General features: G+C 46.1%; 1 long non-coding RNA gene across 5 annotated transcripts in view; it reads right to left on the bottom strand.

The window, feature by feature from the left end:
- The window catches only part of LOC135388446 (uncharacterized), an 88,952-nt gene that overhangs the window by 68,323 nt on the left and 3,851 nt on the right, over positions 1–16,778 (bottom strand). For 4 of the 5 annotated variants that reach the window (XR_010421377.1, XR_010421379.1, XR_010421381.1 and 1 more), the window contains exon 3: positions 4,772–4,953. The exons of the other annotated variant lie outside the window; for it this stretch is intronic. This is a non-coding gene — a long non-coding RNA (uncharacterized LOC135388446). The remainder of the gene's footprint in view (positions 1–4,771; positions 4,954–16,778) is intronic. 5 annotated transcript variants of the gene reach the window in all.

Below are 16,778 nucleotides of genomic sequence, written 5' to 3'. Positions count from 1 at the left end.
CTTTCAGTAGCATCAGACTCTCACAAATTAAGCAATGGAGAGCTACCAGAAGCGACAATACGCAAGACGTGTCTGCAGGAACGTCCGGAAACGGACCCTGTGTTGTTGAAGGGCGAAGCATTGTTGTGGGCTATGTGCACTTGTTCCACAGATTTCAAGCGCTGGGAATCCACAGTCTGTACAACTGCACACTTGCAGACATGAAGATAAAGTAAGAAAAGGGAAATGGATTGCGGAATGAAATAACGCTGCAATGCAAAGTGTGCTTGCTGAAGGCCGTTGTAGATGCTGAGGGCCCACCAGATAGCATGTCAGATTTTATGGACGTGAACACAGCAGCTGTTTCCGGGGTGCTATCCATTGGTGCTGGGTATACCATGAGCGGTCCTATAATGACTAGCTGCTTCCAGAGCTCGTTGACCCACGCGTACCATGCAGCATGCCGATTAGAGACTACAAGAAGAAATACAACACGCAGGAGAGGGCTTCGTAGTGCAACCCTTTCGCCAGACTGTGTACATTCATACTGAAGTGGTACATGTAGTATAATTCCCTTTTCGTCACACAGCTGTCCCTTGCTGTGCTTGCAGTCGGCCCCAATGGGGCTTTCATCATCTAATTCAAGTTATCGGACCAAGTGGCCGAAGCCTCTGCTCCGCCTGCGGTGTCATGACGAACATGAGCCCATTCCCGTGGAGCGTGGACTCCGTCACACAGAGGGACACTGTACGCTAGCTGGTTTATCACAGGAAGCCTGATTCCTGTATGTTTGTGTGTTCGTGGCATTTCTGCTAGTGTCCATTCGGTATATTGAGGAAGCTTATCTCTTGTATTCACCTTTTTGACTGTTTTCTATATACTCATATTTGAGCTATTCTTAGTCGGTATGCCGCTTAACTGAAATATGCGCATCCTGCAAAATGCTGTAGTTGGTCAGCTTATTTCCCAATCACATCTGTGTGCTTCAGTCGCATCCTGTTATAGAGAACATTCAAACGTTACGTTATTTTGAACTGTCCTTGTGGATTAGGACGTGCTGTATAAGGAACGCGTGAGTTTCAGTGAAATAACGCAGCATTCACATACATGCTTAGTTTTCTTTTCATGGGGGAAAATACTATAGGGAACAGTAACACTAATGTGCCACAGGTGACAGCTCTACAATTTCGATGTTCTGCATTCTGTGTACCAAAACATCTGGCAGCGAACAGTTTGGCTGACAGTTAAAACATTGGTGTAGAACGTGGCATAGAACTTGGTATAGAACTTCGCGTACGCCAGCTCGCCCTTCTCCAGGTGACGGAACAAAGGGTACTTGTTGCAAGCACGGCGGCCAATGATCAGTGTCCGTGTAGTGCCCTTGGTGGCCAGGCTAGAAAGGAAGGACGAAGAATAAATGAGCGCGCCCCAGTTGATTCCTGGCAGCCGCTCAGCGCGGACTCTTGTTCTGTCCCGCTAGTTCTACAAATTTGGTGACTCAGCGCACCTCATGAGCGAACCCCAGACCCCCCAGACCGCTCACGTAGACGGAGCTAGCCCTCACAATGGAGGTTCCGGACCGACATCGTCCACTCCAGCTCCGACAATTTCCACGACTACGGCCCTACGACTCCCGTCGTTTTGGATCCAGAATCCAAAGACCTGGTTTCGACAAGTCGAGGCGCTCTTCCACGCCCGTCGCATCCAGAACCAGATGACGAAGTACTGTGAAGTGCTGCCGCTTATCTCCCCGGAGCTAATCGACGACATTGATGATGTTCTTTCGTCGATACGGCCTGACAACGCGTATGATACGTTGAAATGTGCCATTGTCTCGCGCACGACGGTTTCGGAGTGAACGAGGATACAGCAGCTCCTTACGACTGAAGAGCTTGGTGACCGCTGTCCGTCACAGCTCCTGCATCAGATGAGACAGCTCTTGGGGGATCGATCAGACGACCACTCCGCGATCCTCCGCGAGCTCTTCCTCAACCGACTTCCGCAAGATGTACAACTCATCTTGGCTGGGAACGACGATGTTGCCTTAGACCGTTTGGCTGACCTCGCTGACGCCGTCTTACTCCGGTCCCTATCCCGTCCTATCCCGGACACCCAAGACTGCATATCGAGATCAACGGCAAGTCGGACACCGTCGCCCTCAATCGAGTCAAGCCCGCCTACATAGCATCCTGCCTCCCGTCGTCCACTTCCCTTACCCTCGACAGCTCGTCTCCACATCAGTTCTACATCCGCGTCTCATTGGTCACAATTTGTGCACTAAGCTCGCCTTAGAAATTCCAGAGCACAGCTGTTGATGCATGCGACCTCGCTACAAAAGCATGTGGCTATCAAGTTGTTCAGTTGTTACAGCCTACCCTTGCTGCCCATCGATGGTGATCAGCAACCTGTCCGACGCCCCCGCACGCTGTACAATCCACCACAAGCACTGCACCGCTGGCACTGTGCTCGTGAAGATGACTGCCACCGCTGTCATATGCAGCTTCATTCCTGTCTTTTTAGACTTTGTGTACGAATATGGGTGTCGAAGTTGTGGCGCCGGTGAAAATGAGTTCACCACAGCACTGTCAACTATACTGACACACCCATCACTGTTCAGGTGATCAGATGCCGTCAAAACTGAGAAGGAACGCCACGTAAAACCGCACTGTGCCTTTACCGATCTCACTGAACCAAAAATACAGCTTTACATGTGCCAGTGTCAAAGCACCATGATATCGTAGAACAGTTCACTGTAATTTTAGAGGACAGTGCACTAATGATCTGGGGCTGACAACGGTGTAGTAATTTTCCTGTTCATGAAATGATCCCGACAATTCCAAATACACTGAAGCACATGTGAGCTTCCCACGCTTTCTCAACAGGCCAGCGACTGTTTTTCAAATTCATGTAAATGTCTGCGCAATCAGCTACTGTTCTTTCTTGTTTCTCTGCTGTTCCACAACGAGTGCTGGAAACATTAGGTGTGTTCGTGAGGTTCTGCTGAATGAAATTGTCGATCCGTCTGCTATCACACGTACAAGTAACAGATAACACGTGGGCGCTGTTCTCAAGGTGATAAAGGCAAGCTAGAGGTCGAAGGTAAAAGAACAAAGCAAGAGGAAAAGAGTGTCTTGTAATCCTTTCCGCTGATATGGTGGATCAGTCGCGTAATGTAACACGTAACCGTCTGCTGCCGTAGTACCGGGAGCCTAGGCAGTGAACGCTAGGTAATCAATTAGATCCTCCTGTGCTCCATCTATTGAGCGGCATTGACGAAACGCGGAGGGTGTTGCACCCCCTTAACACGTCACCTTCAGTCTCTCCCTCGGCCTCTTCGGGTGCTCATTGCTTCCTCAATCCCTCACTCTGTTCCTTCTTGTCTTGAGCACGCAGTGTTTTGTCATAAGAGTTTGTCGAAAATGAAAGGTCCTGTCTCCAGAGGGAAGTTAGCCATCATCACAGTCGTCAAAAGAGGAGAGAAGAAGGATGTAGCTGATTGCTTCACCTTTCCAGAGCTTCCTGTTAACGATCCAGACGTGCAAAAAAAAAACATTGTGAACACTGTACAGTCCGGAACTAATACCCAGAGGAAGCCAGTTAAAAATGTTTCGTTCGACGACGTGGATAAGGCTGTGTTTGTTTGGTTCACTGACATGCGTGCAAGAAATGTTCCACTGAGCAGTGCATTAGTCCAGATGAAGCACTGGCAAAAGACCAGCCACCAGCAAAAGACCAGTCCAGCACAAGGCAAAGAGACTTTGCATGTACTTTTGGGAGTGAAAATTTGAAAGCAAGTGTAGTGGGCCTATACTGATCTCTGTCGAGAGCACAAACTTGTCGTTCGGAAACTAGCGCACATGGTATGTGACGCAACCTAAGACGGCGCCCGTAAGCGACGGTGTGGATGTGGTGACTCTCGCAGGAACAGCAGCCCCAACCCAGTCATTAACCAAGCGACAGCTGTCAAGATGGCTGCAAGTTACTTTGTGCGGCTCCTATCACTGTTTCTATCAAATGAGACAGTTTTTGTGAAACTGCATTACTGCTTTACTATCATCTATGTACAGGTTACCAGCATGATACACAAAAGTCCGTCTAAAACTTACATTTCTCCCCCTGTCAACTGTCCTGACATTTCCTTCGCTGGAATTTGATACTGTGACTAATTCTGCTCACTCCTTTGCGTGTAGGGCACCGACAAAACATTCGTGGATGAATTGTGGTGCTCAACCATGAACTTGCAACATAACTTGGCTGAGAACACAGAGTCTCGTTCCCAGACTCGTCAGCCAAGTTTAACGACAGTCAACAGATATAGCTCACTGTCATTGAAGGCGACATGGGATACCACACCAGCAGGTATCGCTCCCTGTGGTCAAAATCGGTTTAAGGAGAGACATTGCATCATCGGCAAAGTAATTGCCGGTGAAGATGCATCAGCCTGCTTCAGTGGAACCAATTCATGGCTTGAGGAGAAATGCAGTACGTTGCTTGTTCAAAAGCCTGGATGACCAAGGCAATCTTCTCAGACTGGCTTCATGAGCTGGACTGCGATATGAAATGGACTGGATGGAAGATATGTCTTCTAGTGGATAACTGTTCAGCACACCACGTGGAATGTACCAAGTTCAAAAACGTGGAACTGAAGTTCTTTCCTGTCAACTGCACTTTTAAAAAAAACAGCCCTTGGATCAAGGCGTAATTCACAGTGTGAAGTGTGCATACAGACATCGTCTGATCGAGCGACTGTTGTTCAATTTACACCACAAGAGGGATTTCAAAGTTGACGTACTTCAAGCATTACAAATGCGGTCAGCAGTGTGGCAGGCAACGAAAGTTGAGGTTCTTGTCAACTGTTTTCGGAAGGCAGGAGTTCACAGACAGGAAGACCGCTCGTGCAACGATGGTACTGCCGCCACCAACAGTGATGACGCTCTGCCGGCGGCTCTGGTATCTGCCTTGAGATCTTTGTGCCTGGAGAAAGATACTGTACATGAGGATGTCACGCATGGCAATTTTATTCATGGAGACAACAGAGTGACCACAACAGAACAGTTAACAGATGCTGCTATCATCGAAAGTGTCTACGGGAGTGCTGAGAGTGACAATGAGTATGACGATATGGACCAGTCACTGGCTACGACTCAAGGTATGGACTCTATCGACATGCTTTGCCGATATGTTTGTTCATGGAGAGTAATGAATGATCAGTGAATTCAATATGATTTACGAGAAATCTGTCACGCAGTGTTTCATGCGCATGTCCCAGGTAAAAGTAATGGACTACTTTTGTATGCGATCAGCAGTTGTAATGTGACTCAAATCATGTACGCATTCTTTGGATGTGATTAAACACTGTTTTCAGCACTTGCCGTGCTCTTTCTTTCATGTTTTCAATGGTATTTTACATCGCGGAACCAGGTACTGGATGTAACGCCTCCAGGCCTTGGGTATATCACAATAAATAAATAAATAAACAAATTTGTCGATGTAATGCAATTTTCAAAAATTCTTGTGTTTGTTACATCGAGATTTAACTGTATATTTGAAAATGGGAAAAAATAACAACTGATTGAATTGACAAAAAAACACATATTTCGTACGCAAGGTTGCTGTTCTAACTCCTTGGTTATTTCCTAATAACGAACACACAGGCAAGAGGCCTTGAAGCAACACTGTCTCTCAGCACTGCTCACTGTGGTAACCACAACGCACTCATTGGAGGAACGTGCAATAGCACGACTTCAGGTAACTCGAGTGCAGTTGTGAGAATTATGCGGAGACACTGTCAGGTAGTACAACACACAAGGTGAATTTCTGTGGAATCAGGCTCTGCATGCTTGAAACATTTTAAAAAAGAAACCCACTTATCACCTACATCACCAGCAAGATTAGATTATGCTTCTTTTTTCTTCTATTAGTGTGGAAAAAAATAACATACAACTGACCAAACCTATTTTCTCAGAAAACCTGCGCCGCCCACTAACACAAAGGAGTCTAAATTGCGACTTTGCGAGCAAGAGCACAGTCTGTTGAACTTAGAAGAGGTCAGCTCGCCGGACACATGTGCACCTTCTGCAACCTGCATCGAACTGATGTCTCTGCACAAAGGGGATTCATGCAGTGATGAGCTCACCTTTGTTATATGCCTTACGTAAAGACGAACAAAATGTATCCCTCCCCCAAAGAGACATCAATCAGCACCAGGAATGATTACAACCAAATTGCTGGGCAAAAACTGATCATGATCAGCTTTAGTGTCAAGATGTCGAACCTGTAGCCTTTCCTGCAAATAGCATTGGTGTGTTGTTCTCCTCTTCTTTGTCTTTTGGGAACTGGTGAATGGCAGAATCTTAAAATGCATGTTACCGAAGCTAGCTCGATTTCCTGTTAGATTCACAGGCTATGCGAGATGGATGCTCAAATTGGATCAATGAGTTGCTCACAGCCAACTTTGCAACCAAAACCGTCTCACCATGTGATAATTCAATAACGAGAGAACCTTCACACTCATCTGAGAAAACATACAGGCACACATTTACACCTAAGACTGTCTGCAGCCCCACTCTCTGGCAGCTTGTTCTTTGGGAACAATCTGTGCGGACTTGAGGTTCATGTCCTCACACAAGCACATACAGAAATTCAAATTTTTGCGCGCTGCAAAAAGTGTTTGTGTTGTTCGTGTTCCGCCATCTTGTGGTTTTACATTGTAAATATGATGGGAAATGGTTATGAACTACACAGAGGGGAAGGAAGGCACATGTAAGGACTACTTCAGCTTTCGGCTGTAGCTCCTAATGGTGTTGTGACAGTTGGTTTCCAGCTTTCTCAGATAAATACGAAAAACTATCCTATCACCCGACATGATCCCATGTTCAAGTTTTCAGGTCCATGACGTGAGTAGGTACGGAGAAAGACGGCCCCGATACCTAGTAGAAAAGTTAATGGCACCGTTGAGACCATGCTCAAGCGGATATGTCAGGAGAAGCCTAGGGACTGGGACAGATACCTTACCCTATTGCTGTTCGCGTACAGGGAGGTGCCACACACGAGCCTGGGCTTCTCACTTTTTGAATTGTTATACGGCCAACACGACGTGGGGGGACATTGTAGGTGTTGAGAGAGCTGTGGACCAATCGAGAGATTGAGACAGATGTCAAGACGACATATCAACACGTTTTTGAACTCTGGAACAGGCTGGAGGCTGTGCAAAGTAGCACATGAGGAGTTGGAAAGAACGGGTGCACGATACTGCCAATACTACAACAACAAGGCTCGTGTAAGGAAGATGCAAGTGGGGAATCAAGTACTTATACTGCTGCCGACAGATCACATGCTGCTCATACAGTGGAAAGGGCCGCTCCCAATTGTGCAGCAAAAAGGGGAAGTGGACCATGCAGTCGACTTGGGCCATGGAACAAAATTGTTCCACGCGAATATACTGCAAAGTAGGAAGAGCTGGAGGCCCCAGAAAGTGTGGCGAAGAATACCGAAGCTTGCGGTGTAGTCACCAGCAATGGGAGTGAATGGGAAGACTTTGTGCCGGTGCTGAATTTGGGGCAGAAAGAAAATTACAGGCTGGTAGTGTTCGCTACAACCCTGATGCTACAACAACAGAGGCAAGCGGAACATTTGGTGGACGATGTTTCAGACAATCATGTCAGACGTACCGGGACAAACCGATCTAGTTACATGCTAGCTGGAACTGTCCACAACGAAACCTGTGTATACGAAACAATATCTGCTGCCATTCGCAGTTCGCAAGGCCATAGAGCAGGGGTTCTCAAACTGGGTTCCGAGATATTGCGTAGGGTTTGTGAGAAGGACGCGCGCTCCAGCCACTGGCAAGATTGCTGAGCAAACCTACGTGGACAACCTCGCTAAAAGTATGCAGCGGAACAGCGGTAAAATCCCAGTGAAAACGGGAGAAAGGATGCCACGTAAAGAGGTCAGCTCCATCACGGGATCATTGTTGGGTGCATATGGCCTAGCTGCCCTCCTTTGCTGGGCATGGGGTGAACTTCCTCGATGCGTGCTACCACGTCTTACAGATTACTTTCATTTTGTGATATATTCGACTGCGTTTCAGGTGTTTGCGACTGCTTCAAGTGGCACAAGAGCATCCTACCTGCTCAGCTTCCGGACCGCGAAACAGATGAAGCCGCATACGATCAGTGAGGACTTAATAATGCTGTGCGTTTGTGATGTAGTAGAGACCGTGTTTGGTGCTGAGCATGTCAAGAAACTGCAAAAGCGTACCATACTCAAACGACACCGTTGGCCGAAGGATCCGTGAAATGGCATCAGATGTACGTGAACAAGTTACTGAGCGCGTGAAGAACGCAGATAAGCTCGCCAATGCCATCGACGAGAGCTGCGACATCACCGGCGGTCCGCAGCTTATGGTGTTTGTGCGGTACATAGACTGGCAAGATAGCTGACGAATTGCTGTGCTGCAACGAGCTCAAAGCAGGCACTACTGGAGAGGACATTTTCGAAGCCATCGACGACTTCTCTCAGCGCCATGAAATCAGCTGGAACCCGTGCATAGCGGATTGTACAGATGGTGCGAGAGCAATGACGGGAAACACGAAAGGATTTCTTTGACTTGTCAAACAAGTGAACAGTGTTTGTATTTACTCACTTCACGGTGCATCGAGAAGCCCTCGCTTCGAAGTCTATGAGCGTACCGTTAATGAACATACTGGACCATGTGGTGAAGGTGGTGAACTCGATAAAATCAAGGCCTAAAGCTGTGCGCCTGTTCAAGGCACTGTGTCGGAAGATGGGTGCAAAGCATGAGCACCTCATTTTCTGCATACCGAAGTGCGATGGCTGTCCAGGGGAATGGTGCTGGCAAGAGTCTTTGAACTGAGAGAATAACTTTTTGCGTACTTGTCATGTGACTCCAAGGACTCAGTGCTAGCCGATCCATTTAATCGAGCTCATTTCTCATAAGACTGGCACACCTAGCTGACATGTTTGAGCACTAAATCAGAGCCTCCAAGGAAAGGACATCCGTATTGTGAGTGCCACTGACAAAATCAGAGCGCCTTGCAGCAAGTTGCAATGTTGGATGACGTGCTTCAGTCAAGGTGACACCACTTCTTTTAAGAATTTGAGTGCCTTACCTAGCTACAGGGGTAGCTATAGGTTCAGAAAAAGAAGTAGTCATGGCTCATCTCAGCACCTTGAGAGGACATTTTGGCAAGTGTTTTCAAGAGATAGAGGATATGAAATGGCTCATATCTTCTTTTCATGTTGATATTTCTTTGCAATGAAGATGCTCATGTTGAAGAGGAGTTCCTCGAATTAAGGGCAGATACAGCCAGAAAAGTTATGTTTGACAACCAAAACCTTGTTGACAAAAGGACGGGAGTGGCTAAATCATTTCCGCATCAATTTGAAAAAGCCATCAACATACTGCTACCCTTCTCTACCACATATGCCTGTGAGCAAGGTTTCTCAGCCTTATCATATCTCAAAAACAAGTTCAGGAATAGACTTAATGTAGCAACTGACCTGAGGTTGTTCTTGAGCACTACACAGCCACATATTGATGATGTGAACGAACTGATGTTCTGAGGCTGGAACAACATAGAAGGGACAAATACATACAATGCCTCAATTTGCCTAAGAAATTAACGGTGAAAGACACATCCAAAAGATGTGGGTTCAAGTCCTACAGCTGGCTAATCTTTTCAGTGATTTTCATCTTTCACATATTGATGGGTTGTCAAAGGTTAAGCACCCATCCCACTAAGTTGTCCAACATGAGTGGTTGGTATGTGTAATAAAAACATCTGCGTGCTCGCTTTTGTGTGATCCTGCTTGAGTTATTTAAAAGTTAATGTAAGCTTAGCGAGATTGGGGGCACGGGGGGGCTGTGCCCGTTCCCTGAGCACAATTAATCGGGAAACCAGTAACGCACATTGCCTGTACATGGATTTCAGAAGATTCAATGATGTATTGAAACAGGATGCCGAGCCATTCCCCAGAGCGGATCACCTCTTCGCTGACATGGGAAGAAGAAATTCTTCTCATCGCTTGATTTTAGCAAGAGGTACTGGCAAATTCCTCTTGACGAACAGTCACGGCCAGAGACGGTGTTTTTAACAACATGAGGGCTTTATCAATTCTAGTATATGCCATTTGCGGTGAAGACGGCACCAGCAGTTTTCCCGAGGCTGATGCGGCAGCTATTCGGCAATCTGCCTGATGTGAGGTATTACTACAAGGACGTCCTGGTTGCTAGCAACACTTGAGAGGAGCACCTGAGTACCCTGAGAGAAGTTTTTGGAAGAATACGAGGCATTGGGCTTAAAGTGCAGCCTACGAAATGTGCACTGGGCCTGGAGGAAGTTACGTATGTGAGATACAACATCGGGTGAGGGCAGGTCACCCTGTTGACGAAGCTGATGGAGAAAATCCAGAACGCGAACAAACCAAAGGACGAAGCAACAAGTTCGTGCTTTTCTGGGACTAGCCGGATATTACCGGGATTTTATTCAACATTAAGCAGAAGTGTCATCACCATTGACAGATCTCATGAAGAAGGGGTGCAGCAACCCTGTTGATCGGCTAGACGAACATGAAACCACTTTCAACAAGCTGAAATGTCTGCTGACAAAGGCCCCGAGTTTGCGCATACCGGACTTGGAAAAGGAGTTCGTCCTTGGAACTGATGTGTCTGATAAAAGTTTGGGAGCCGTACTCCTACAGGAACACGAAGGAACATTGCACCATGTTGCATACGCCAGCCTCAAGTTGCGTATGCCACAAGCGAGAGAGTGAGTCACTTGCCCTCACCTGGGGCATCCAAAAGTTGCACACTTACTTGCACGGAAAGGAATCCATCCTACAGACAGATCACCTGCCCCTGGTGTATCTGAACCGTACGAGGCATATGAACGCACAGATTATGCATTGGAGTTTACTGTTGCAAGAACATCTCTTCCGTATACAGTATATTAGGGGTAGTGTGAATGCAGGAGCTGACTACCTTAGCAGGACGTAATATGAGCACGAATAGCTTGTTTGAACCTTGTTGTGCTGGTTGTACATAACTCATTTATTTAGTGCTTCTGACATTCTGTGCGTGTTTCAAGACTCCATATGTGTTTGTCCTTTTTGTGGAGTGTAGAAATGTGTGGGATATTTGATTGTGACGACTGCAACGTGTCCCAGAATATAGGGATGGACGTGAATCTGGTTGTTTTCCCGTAACAGTGCATATTTGTGCGCACATGTGTCTTTTGCGTGTGCATATTATTGCATAATATTCTGTGGTTCGGAGGTCATGTCATAGTGCACCAAGTATGCTCGATCATTTTTATTTCGTGGATTTGAGTTCATTTTTGATTTCATAACTGTTTTCACTGTAGATACATTTCTTTGTGAAGAGGCACAACCTGTAGGTTTTGTGCGCAGACAAGAAGTCTGGACTAAACAGAGCGGCAAGGACACCTGGCTTTCGCCTTGGGCTAGTCGCGGAGGCCACTTTCAAGATTAGCAATCACCATCATCGCTCCCCAGTGTGTGTGAGGCGGCAGTAGTGATTCCCAGGGCTAAAAGGGTAAACGCTTTCGGGAAAGTGTCGGCCCTGAAGTCAACAGATGTAACATGCATAATGTAAAAACCCCGAGACTAGGGAACACGAAGGGACAGACACAGACACATTTTCGTGTTCCCTAGTCTTTGGGTTTTTACATTACGCATCATCTTCACCAGCTCGCTTGCTTGTTAGCCATTTTTTCAGGTGTAACATATTAAGATCCGTGTAGCACGGGAAGATCGGAACATCTAAGACATGCCCTGGTCAAAGTATGGAGAGCCAGATGCCTCCGATTAAGATGTTTTTGCACTGTCGGCCTCATTTTCGGTAAAAACGTGATTTAAGGGAACCGCCGTTTAGCGGCAGTGTTGGTTGGACTCGAAACAAAGGAGGGCACTCATGAAGCTTAAGGAGTTTGACGGCACACGACCGTCAGGGAAAGTCATATGGAGGAGGGGACACCAGCACAGCTCTATTTGTGTGTTGAACGGTGTGGTGATCCAACCACCGAGGACAACAAAGAAAAGGAACCCCGGACACCAGCCCCAACTCGGAAGACATCCCGCCCCAACAGGTAAGACACTCGATAGGTTTCTTAATTTTTATTCTTACGATGATAGGCCTGTGTGGCAAGTTGTGTGTTAATAGTTGTTCAAGCCTCTATGCAGTAAGTGAGTTCACATTTGTAGCCGTATAAGTGTTTGGGGTATTGTAGTGATTTCAGTCAGTTGAGCATTGTGTGGTCCTTGCGTTGCTCTAAAGTAAAATTTGTTTTGTTGAGTAAATATGGCTCCTGTTTCGTGTCACTCGCGTGTCTAACTGCTATTTTACAGTGCTTCGGCTGTATAAAAAACAACCTGGTCGCAGAGGCACCCGATCTCCCAACTCTGTGACAATTACCATTTGCCTTTATCATTTTCCAGAATTGCTGACACCCCCGACAAATGATGACGACCCAAAGAAAGTCAACACTCAACAGTTGCCTTCCAGTCTGTTCTAGACAATGATATCAAGCACTTCTTCAAGGACACATTGACTATGCAGAGTAAACATCAAACCACACAGATTGTTAAAGATGTGCTTATATACAGGGTGTGTCCCAGAAAGTGATTCAAAATTCTAACTGCCGACATACTTGACAGACGATTGTGGGACTTTCGGAAATTACCTTCTGGGAACTTTTGCCCCCACTTAAAAAGGCTTTGGACAATTTTTAATTGAGGGAAATTTATTCTTTCACTCAAACTTTGAAGTCCTCCACAGATGACCACAGACCCAAGAAAAACTATGTGCAGTACCACTAATGAAATAGTGTTTAAAAAAATTGTAAAAATTCTGCTTTAGCCCTACCTGCCTGACTGTCACAAAGGAACTGGCATAAGGTGCAGGGAGAGGAGGAAGTGTTCCCACCTCTTGTTTTACCTTTCTTTCCCATGCTTTGACCTTGATACTGGTGACAACCGTCTTATCACAAAGAAGGGAAAACAAATGAAGGCGGGTACACTTCCTCCTCTAGAGGCACGTTTCGCACGCGCTTCTTTGTGAAAATCAAACAGGCGGGGCTAAAGCGTGCTTTTTACTATTTTTTTAATACAATTTCTGTTGCGATTCGGCGCATAGCTTTTGCTGGAGTTATCCGCGAAGGACTTCTGTCAGCGCCGTCAAGACTCATCTTCATTAGCAGCAGCGGCTTGGCCGCGACGACGACGATGTTCTTGTTCCGCGCTGCATGTGCAGTTGTCATCTGGTTCTCGATGAGGCACGACCGTCACCAGTGTGTCTCTTAGCTCCCTATTCGGCCCGTCAACACTTCAAACGTTAGGCTTTCTACTGTCCAGCTTCTCCCCTTCATCTGTATTCCTCATCGGCACCTGTGGCCTAAGGCACCTTTAAATATATTATGCATAAGCATCCGCTTTCTCAGCCTCAATAATTCTGTCTGGGCAAAGGGGCTCTTCGACTGCGAGGCATCAGTGGCACTTCTCGTCAGCCGGCCTCACCTGGTATGTCTATGTCGACGCTTCCGCTAAGCACTTAGGAGCGTTCATAGCTCAAAAGCATGAAGGCAAGGAACATGTCATAGAATACGCAAGTAGAGCCACCAGCGACACAGAGGAGAAACTTCATTCGAATATGCTCGAATGCATCGCTCTTCATTGGGCATTGACAGAAAAGTTTCGAATCTACGTGTATGGTTTGCCTGTGGTTCACGTCTGGACAGACAATTATAGTGTATCTCTCATGACTAACACTAAGCAGATCAACAGAAAATTTGCACGTTTAGTCCTCGACCTTCAAGAGCTTCCGCTCAAAATACACCATCATTCCGGTAAAACTAACGTAGTTGCAGACGCACTTTCGCGCATACCAGACCAGACCCTTGCGTGTCTCGTTCTCACTGCAGAAAACTCTCACCTTTCTCTTCACCAGCAGTCAGACCCTTCTTTGCAGGAGATTATCGAAATTCTCAAGAACCCTGAATCCACATCTCGCAAAGCGGAAAAGATACGCAACACTTTTTCATTTTCCTCTGGCATTTTATGTCACAATACTACAGACTCACGCGGTCTTGTCAAAACTAGGATTGTGATCCCCGAGTCTCTTAGACAACAGGTGCTAAATAAGTATCACGATAACCGTGGCCACATGGACAAACTCAAGACAAAACATAGCATTCTATCCAAATACTGGTGGTCATCTCTTGACGAAGATGTCAAAGATTACACCCAAGGGTGTCGTGTTTGTCAACAATTCAACACTAAGACCACGAAACCCGTCGGATACTTACACCCACGTCCAATCCCTACCCAGCCCTTCACGACCATTTCTATTGATCACGTTGGTCCTCTTCCAGAAACCGCAGCAAGAAACAAGTACATTATCATAGCAGTGGATCACACCACCCGTTTTGTTGTTACGCAAGCTGTCGCATCAACAGCCACTTCTCCTATCATAGAATTCCTCAAGGAAAAAGTAAACAGCAACTTTGGTACGCCACTAACTATTGTGTCCGACCAAGGTTCAGGATATGTCAGTCAAACTATGAAGAAATTTTTCACTACGACCGGCATTGAACACAAGACATCATGTCCTTACTTTCACCAAGCGAACAGCCTTGTGGAAAGGTCCGTAGCCACGCTGAAGAACATAATCAAGAAATATTGCTTTGACAACCCTTCCAAATAGGATGAGCACATTTCAGACATAACGTTTTTCATTAACACAGCAAAACAAGGCTCAACACAATTCTCGCCCCACTTTCTCCTCTTTGGTTTTGAACCTCGAGTTCAAAACGAGATTCAAATCGGCACCGTTCTACCAGATATTCCACGGCTTCAAAACATACAAATGCTTCACGAAATACGTAACGACGCAAAAGATAACTTGGAGAACGCCTTGTCATCACAGAAAAGACGTTATGACTCTCGCCGAGTGTCTTCTCAATTTTGTGTAGGAGATTTAGTTTGGCTGAAATCTTATTCAGCTATGCCTTTTGATCCAAAATGCAAGCACAAGATATTTAAGGTTATTTCTACTCATCCGCATGACATATGCACAATTCAGTGCCTCGATGAGGAAACAACCAAGGATGTACACGTAACCCAGCTAAAACACTTCAAAGATCAGCCAGATTGGAACCCTGACTTTTCTTTCCACGACTCAACAATCACAAACGACCGACCCCTCGAAACGGAAGATGATATTCCTTCAGACTCTGAAGTAACTTCCCCGGAATACATCACAAGATACGGTTGTATCACCAAACAACGAGTACCTCTCCATGAGTACGACCTTATCTGAATTTTTTCCTTGGTTCTTTGGTTACTCCACTTTGGGTACTCTTCAGTGCTTAACGCTATTTTTCTTAAACCTTTCACTTTCTTTCGGGTATTTTCGGTAACTGAACACTGAACACACACATCACCGCCGTTTGGCAAGTGTTTAACGACCTCTACTGGTTTGGTATGGTGTTAATTTCATCACTACTTATTGCAAACAAATGATTCACCCATATGTGCTTCACGTTTGTGTTCACCTCTTAACGCTTCTCTAGTCGCATATTGCTCTGTATTTTTCACCGACCATTGCAACTTTGTCGTGCTATCTTCCCAATTGTAATGCGAATCGGGAGATTCTGTCTTGGTGTTCGTGTGGATCATTAACGCGATCCTTAACGCTGTTTGTACAATCCAGGCTGTTCTTAGAAAATTCTTCTGGCACAAGGCAATTTCGGCATGATTCTGCCAAGGGCCCTGGCATGAGTCGTGTTGCGCTTTTTGCCCGATTGGAACTCAGAACAACCTTGATTTTTCCCCTTGCTGAATGTTCTTTCTTCACCTCCATTGAGAAATTGAATGAGGACATTCAATGTTGTTAGAAGAGGGCGTGTCAGCGCCGTCAAGACTCATCTTCATTAGCAGCAGCGGCTTGGCCGCGACGACGACAATGTTCTTGTTCCGCGCTGCATGTGCAGTTGTCATCTGGTTCTCGATGAGGCACGACCGTCACCAGTGTGTCTCTTAGCTCCCTATTCGGCCCGCCAACCCCTCAAACGTTAGGCTTTCTACTGTCCAGCTTCTCCCCTTCATCTCTATTCCTCATCGTCATCTGTGGCCTAAGGCACCTTTAAATATATTATGCATAAGCATCCGCTTTCTCGGCCTCAATAATTCTGTCTGGGCAATGGGGCTCTTCGACTGCGAGGCGTCAGCGGCACTTCTCGTCAGCCGGCCTCACCTGGTAAGACCCCCGGTTTAACCGTATTTTGCCTGACACTTCATATTTCTGAAAAAAAAAAGTGAAATTCGCTTAGAATTTTCAAAGTTAAATTGAAAAGAATAAATTTCCCTCATTTAAAAAATGTCCAAAGCCTTCCTCAATGGTGGCAAATGTTTCCAGAAGGTAATTTTAGAAGGTCCCACAATCCTTCATCAAGTAAGTCGCCAGTTAGAAGTCTTCATCACTTTAGGTACAACACCCTGTATAGACTTATCTGGCTGCAGTCGTACCCTTAGAGCTTTATCAACACTGGCCGTATTGAAAAGTTTGTTTTCCCGCACTTCATCTACTTTCAAGTTACCATTGCAGTCTAGGTATTTAAGAAGGTCGTGTACTAAGGTAAGTGTCCTGTTCAATATCATCTTTCATCTCTCAAATGAATGAACTGTATAGAGTAAGCGACATCCTCCATCGAAACCAATAAGGCCTCACTATTAAGGCTTCCTCAAACTCACATAAAGAGGTA

The sequence above is a fragment of the Ornithodoros turicata genome, chromosome 3 (genome assembly GCF_037126465.1).
Source record: "Ornithodoros turicata isolate Travis chromosome 3, ASM3712646v1, whole genome shotgun sequence".
In the NCBI taxonomy this organism is placed as follows: domain Eukaryota; kingdom Metazoa; phylum Arthropoda; class Arachnida; order Ixodida; family Argasidae; genus Ornithodoros; species Ornithodoros turicata.
This window is presented reverse-complemented; position numbering and strand designations above follow the sequence as displayed.